This window comes from Eucalyptus grandis, chromosome 5 (assembly GCF_016545825.1).
Source record: "Eucalyptus grandis isolate ANBG69807.140 chromosome 5, ASM1654582v1, whole genome shotgun sequence".
NCBI lineage: Eukaryota > Viridiplantae > Streptophyta > Magnoliopsida > Myrtales > Myrtaceae > Eucalyptus > Eucalyptus grandis.
The window spans coordinates 14720332-14726402 of NC_052616.1; positions in this window are offsets into that span (position 1 = coordinate 14720332).

The following is a 6071-nucleotide window of genomic DNA, read 5'->3' on the forward strand; positions in this document are numbered from 1 at the left end:
CTTCGGCGGTGGTTTCGGTAGCCTTAGTCGACGACGAGCTGCTGTTGCCGACCTAGAGTAGCGACGAACGACGGTGCTAGCGCGCGGACGAAGATGGAGTGGAGTGGCGAGTTGGCTGATGAGCAAGCGTGCGGGTGATGTGCGCGAATGGCGGCGACGACGATGACACCAGCGACAAACAGCGAGTGGCGAAGGAGGCGGACGAAGGGCGGTGTCGAGCTAGCTGCAACCGATGGGTTTCTCTCTCTCCCTCCTCCAATTTCAAATTCCAAGGGCCAAGCTTGAAGATGATAGAGATTGGTTGATGGGAAGTCCCACCTTTTTAAGAGCCAACATCCACCCTCCACTTGTCAAGATCTTAGGCAATCTAGCCCAACCATGACATCACTTAATGATGTCATACTCCACTATCTTCAATCTTCCACAACTTATTCCAATGGTTGCAAATTTCATTTTCCGTCGTGGCATGAAATCTTGTATCAATTTCATTCAATTCTCTTTTAATTGAACCAAATTGAAGTCCATAAAATTAATCCAATGTCACCACACTTCAGTTCACATCTTCACTTGTTCATAGAACCAACTTAAGTCTCAAAAGCACGACCAAATGCGGGTCTACTAATTTCTTGAGTCAAATTAGCCATTCTTTAATTAATCTGCTGAAAAACTCTGTTTGCATGAAAAATCTTATGAAGATAAGTTAATGATCCTAAAATGATTTGTGACACACTAGGGCTCGCAATTTCTGAATTCGCTTTCAATTTCACGGTTAATTTCATTCTGGCACGATATTATCGCGTTCTGATGTACTGAGTAGCTTTTAGAAACTTTTATGCATTCGACCAGTGGTTGATCAATTCAAGCCATAATGTGCATCTTTGATACGTTGACGACTCTCGGTTGTCGAGGTAATATGAAGGTTTCAATTACAGACACAGGGCATCCAAATCGACAGAAAAGTTGGTCCAGTGCCGATTGACAAGAATTGTGCGATCTAGTGGAATCACCCACACCTGATCACATGCCTCTGTCGAGTCGACCTATTTCCGGTCTCTATTCAATTTTTAATTGTGCTGTAATGACCATTGTAGATTAGCTTAGTCGATAGGTTGCTTCCTAGTCAAATTCTTGAGTCTAATACATTAGAATCTCTTAACGGCTTTACTTGATAGACTAGTTTTCACATGAGTGGCCGACTCAAGGAAAAGAACTATATGCGTGCCAACAAAATGCCCGTCTCAATTTATTGAAAATAGAATTGGAAAATCGGGATGTCACAATTACCAATTCTATTATAAACCTATTGTATGGATGTCATTTTAATCCTAAATTTTTCAATTTTGCTTTTATAGTCCTAAACTTTTGTGCGAAATTCTAGTGTCATCCTTCCAACCAATTGTTGCCGAAAATTACTAATGTGGAGAAATTAAATGTTCCATGTCAGCGTGGCATGCTAAATAGTTTGCGATAACTAGATGTCATGTTAGCAATTTTCAGCACCAATAGGTCATAAGGACTATATTAAATTTTATGTACAAGTTTAAAACTATATTGGTAAAATTTAAAAGTTTATGACTGAATTAATATTTGTATAGTAGATTTAGAGTTGATTGGGTAAGTGTTGCCTTCCTCTAGAACAATAGTTCAGCCAATTGTTCTACGGGCCTCAAAACTCAACTAGTGCATATTGGCACCCGACAATTTGGGATTTCTAAACTTAAAAATTTTTCTAATTAATTACTACACTTGGTAATTAAAAAAATCAAGATTCAGTAATTTGAACATGAAATCAATTAAAACCCAGTGATTGTTAATCAAATTTACCAATCCAAAAATATGTTACTATGTCTATCGTATATAAATTTCCTTTCCTTCTTTTTTGAATTATCACATTTTACTTTTTTTTATAGCAATATTAACCTGCCTAAAAAGTTGGTTAATTTCTTATGAAATTTTCTTTTCTTGAATGATACCGCCCGGCCCTTTTGGCTTTTGTGATTATATCATTTTATTAGTTTTACTATAAATATTATTATTGTTGTTGTTACTGTTGTTGCTGTTAATGGTGACTGTTGAGCTTTTAGGTTGAACAACAACAACAACAACAAGATTGGCGAAACATATGTAGGTATCACGATATGAGTATGAGATAAACGTGCATGCATTCAATTTCTAAAAGAAGCCTCTCGAATAAATATGTGATCTCGATCAAGCATTTTCATGAACACTTGGTGATCACTTCAAACACAAAGCATAGAAGCATCATCGAAGTACTAATTCCGATCCAGACGATTTCAGTGACATTAAAGTGTGCTCAGACTACTATTTTATTCCTACTATGTACTCAATTTTCACTCAAGCTTAAATTACAACGTTTGGATTCAGCTTACTAAAATAGAGCAATGATGTATATACCTTGGAGATGCAGCCTCTGGCCACGAATGGCGATCGAACAGGTAATGGAGCTCTTTGAGGCGTCGACTTAGGTGGTTGGCACCAGCGAAGAAGCTTCGTAGGAGGACTTAAACTCTTGGGATTTCTCGACCTTAAAACGGACTTGAATAGAGTCGAACGATTTGGGAATGGCAAAGAGTATCGACCAGCGGTCTGAAATTAATGAAGGGAACCTATAAGTGAGAGAAAATCGACGATAGGAGTTCGTATGCATTCAACCTCGGTGGTTTTTGGCCATCTTTGTTCCCTGGTGTGTGCTCCATTTCTACTGCGAACGAGCTCGAGCACCTGGGATGGCCGACAGCGACTGGGGGTGGTGGACGATGAATGGTGATAGAGAGAAAATCTAGAGGAAAAATGGCCATTATATATTATTTTCCTTCGCGCGTGTGCTCATTTAAATAAAGAAAGCAAATGGAAAGCTATCAAAAGCAGCATACATATTCGGTAATACAACCATGAAGAATGTAGGGAATGAAGTAGTCCCACATCGGTCATGGGGAACTAGGTGAAGAAACTGAGCAGCACATGAATAAACATCGTTATAAGCCTAAGCGCAGGAAAATAAAACATCCATCAACATGTCAAACCACGAGATGCTACATTGATTCAAACATAATAAAGTCAGACATGAGAGCATTCCCACTCAACTAAAGAACAAAAAGATAGAAACTCCTTGTCACAAGCCAAATTCTGAGCTAGAAGCTTCGGCTTGACCATCTTTTGACAGTCCAAAGTAGCAACAGATTTCTCGAATTCCTCAAATTGTTTTGCTGCTTTGTCAATTCAACTACTTAACAAGCGCCAAGTGTCAGTCATATCTAGTTGATGGGATAGAAGCTTGTGACACTCCTCAGTGAGCTAAGCTTCAAGATTCAGAATGTTTCTTTTAAGTTGAAGCTCGGTCTTCATCATAACTAGAAATGACTACATGAGACGATCTACCTCGACCCACTTTTTTTTAGCCTTCTCAGTAAATGACTGGACTTGATATTTTGAAAGAGCCAAGGATTAAAGCTAATCGCTACTCTTCTTGATAGTGTCCCAGCTCTCAATAAAGACAGGAAGGTATTTGTCGCAACTGATTCAGAAAGCACGACGCTTGGCAAAAGTGAGATCATAATAGAATGATTGGAGAAGTGCTTTAGCTTGTACCATTAGTTGAGGGTCACCAAAAAGCCCGATAAGGCGTTCTCCAAATATCTTCAGGAAGGATTGAATTCATTCTTCTGGGGTAAGCTTGGCAACTTCCTCTGGGCTGAATTCGAAAAGGGTAATGGAAGGTGTCTGTGTAATTTTGCGAAGAGTTTGCTTGGCATTCTCGATGGCGTCAGAAGCAAGAAGAGATACTTTCCTCGGGTCAAGTTGGGTTGTTGATCCGATGATCGTAGGAGCAAGTTCACGATTAGATAATCTAACAAAATAGAAGTCAGAAGCGATATAGTGAACATAATAAAGGCTGAATTAGAGCTGAAATTATATCAATGGGGGCACTATACTCCAATTCATTGGATAGCAACATGGTAATAGAGGAGGGAAAAACTGCAGTCAAAGTAACGACTAGGGAAAAAATAGCTTCCAAAGTCACTGGAGCTGATGATGAAAAAACATAGTCTTGAACTGAAGATAAAGTAGAGTCTCTTTCTTCCCCAGCATAGGAAGTGAAAGCAATTGGTAGCTCTTGGAAAGAACGCGAGGCAGCAACAGATGTGATAGGAGCAGTAGTGGAACTACTTCCTCTTTCTAGGGAGGGATCCGAAGCAAGAGGGGTATTTACTTCCAAGTTTTCCTGGACTGGTGAAGAGGCTGGTTCTCCTTGAGGTACATCGGAATCATACTCACAAGTAGTAGATGAGATAGGCTCTTGAGGAAGGGTCGGCTCTAGCGGAATTTCTCTAGGTGTTGAAGGAGATCCATTTGCTTTATCGGAAGATGAAGAAGCATGCTCCGACATAGGAAGATTTGTGGGACTTGGGAAGTTGTCGATATCAACCGGGGCCGATGCCAAAGTTTCGCCAACAAAGGGAATTGCAGATCAAGATAGACCTTGATAAGAGTCTCCTGGTTCGAGGAATGAATATTTGCGTGAAAGCAAGTATATTTGAATTACCGGAACATCAGACTAAGGCCAAATTAAAAAATATCACAAAGTCAAGAGAAGAAGATACTTAAATCTCGTGATCTTTTTGGCACCCAATGAGTCGATGAGGTAGGAAGACTAGATGAAGGTTTGACAATATTGGTAGAGTGAATTTTAGAGACGACCTTGCTAAAGATGGTGTCGAAATCTTCGGTGAAAAGGGAATCTCAGTAGATCTTCCACCAAGTAGTGAAACTTTTGAGAACACTAGGGGCTGGGACAAATGATTTGATCGTAAGTGGCGAAGTGTTTTGCTGGTGATTGTGCGGCTACAAATGAAGGGATCAAATGTTTTGGTCACCCAAAATAAATAAATAAATAAATAAATAAATGCTTCTCTTTGAAAGGAAAATCCATAGAGTAAGGAGCCGCAAGAGGAATGCCCCGGGTTAGGCCGAGTTGCCAAGTGCAATATTGAGGGGAGTAAATTTCCACGCCTGACTTCAATTTCCCTTTTAGTGACAGCCTCAATGTCAAGTCGAACTCAACTAAATCATAATGCCAAAATTTTTTGGTTGTCCTTGGCCTGGCCAAAATCAAAGATAGAGATAAAATATGGACTCGAAAGTGGGCAGAAATCATCAGTGTTCAGAGAGTGATGGTAGACCCAATGAAGGAAATGCTAGAAAGACGGATACCTTTTAGGAGAAGGACGAAGACAGAAGCTCAATAGCTGCGCTTCTTTACTCTCGTGATAGAACGGTTTAGATTTGGACCCTTATGGAAGAGGGACTTTGGCATTTGAAAAAATGGACAGAAAATACAACTTGACCCATGCTTGGAGGATCCAGAAAGGATCGTGAAAAATCCCAGAGGTAGGAACACATATAGCAATCAACAAGAAACCAAGGCTATGATAAAGGGCAGTGAGAGCAAGACGGCCCATGGCTATAAGCTTACCTCGGGAAAGGTAAAAAGCTTAACCTTTGAGATCCCCAGCTACTTGAATGGAGGGGTGACAAAAAACGAACTTAGACAGCTAGTATAACAAAAAGGCAATGTGCTCCTCATCCTCAACATCTCCTATCTAACTAGCATAGGCTTTTTGGAAGCCAATATTGGAAAGGTCTGTACCTATTTCCAAGAAGTCACAAGCTGAAGGATTAATAGATCTGGTATCATCACTATCTAGACTCAATCCAGTAATGGAGAACACGTCGAGCAAAGTTATTACATAAGGACTAACCTGAAGAAGAAACGATTAAAAGATGGCGACCAAAAGCAAGCAAGGCTACCTAAAAGCTTGTGATTGATTTTCCAATAAAAGCTACAGAACTCCAAAGTCTTGTCAGTTTGAGCCTTGCATCACATCTCCTGCTTGATGGCCTTCAACTTATAATACCAATTGAAGAAAGTGTGGTTGAAGGGATAAAAGCCCTGAGTTCTTAGGTAGGAGGCAATAAGACATGCTCCGAAGATGGTCCCTTTGAAATGGGAGTGGTTCTTCCACATTCCGAGGGAAACACTCAGCAATAGA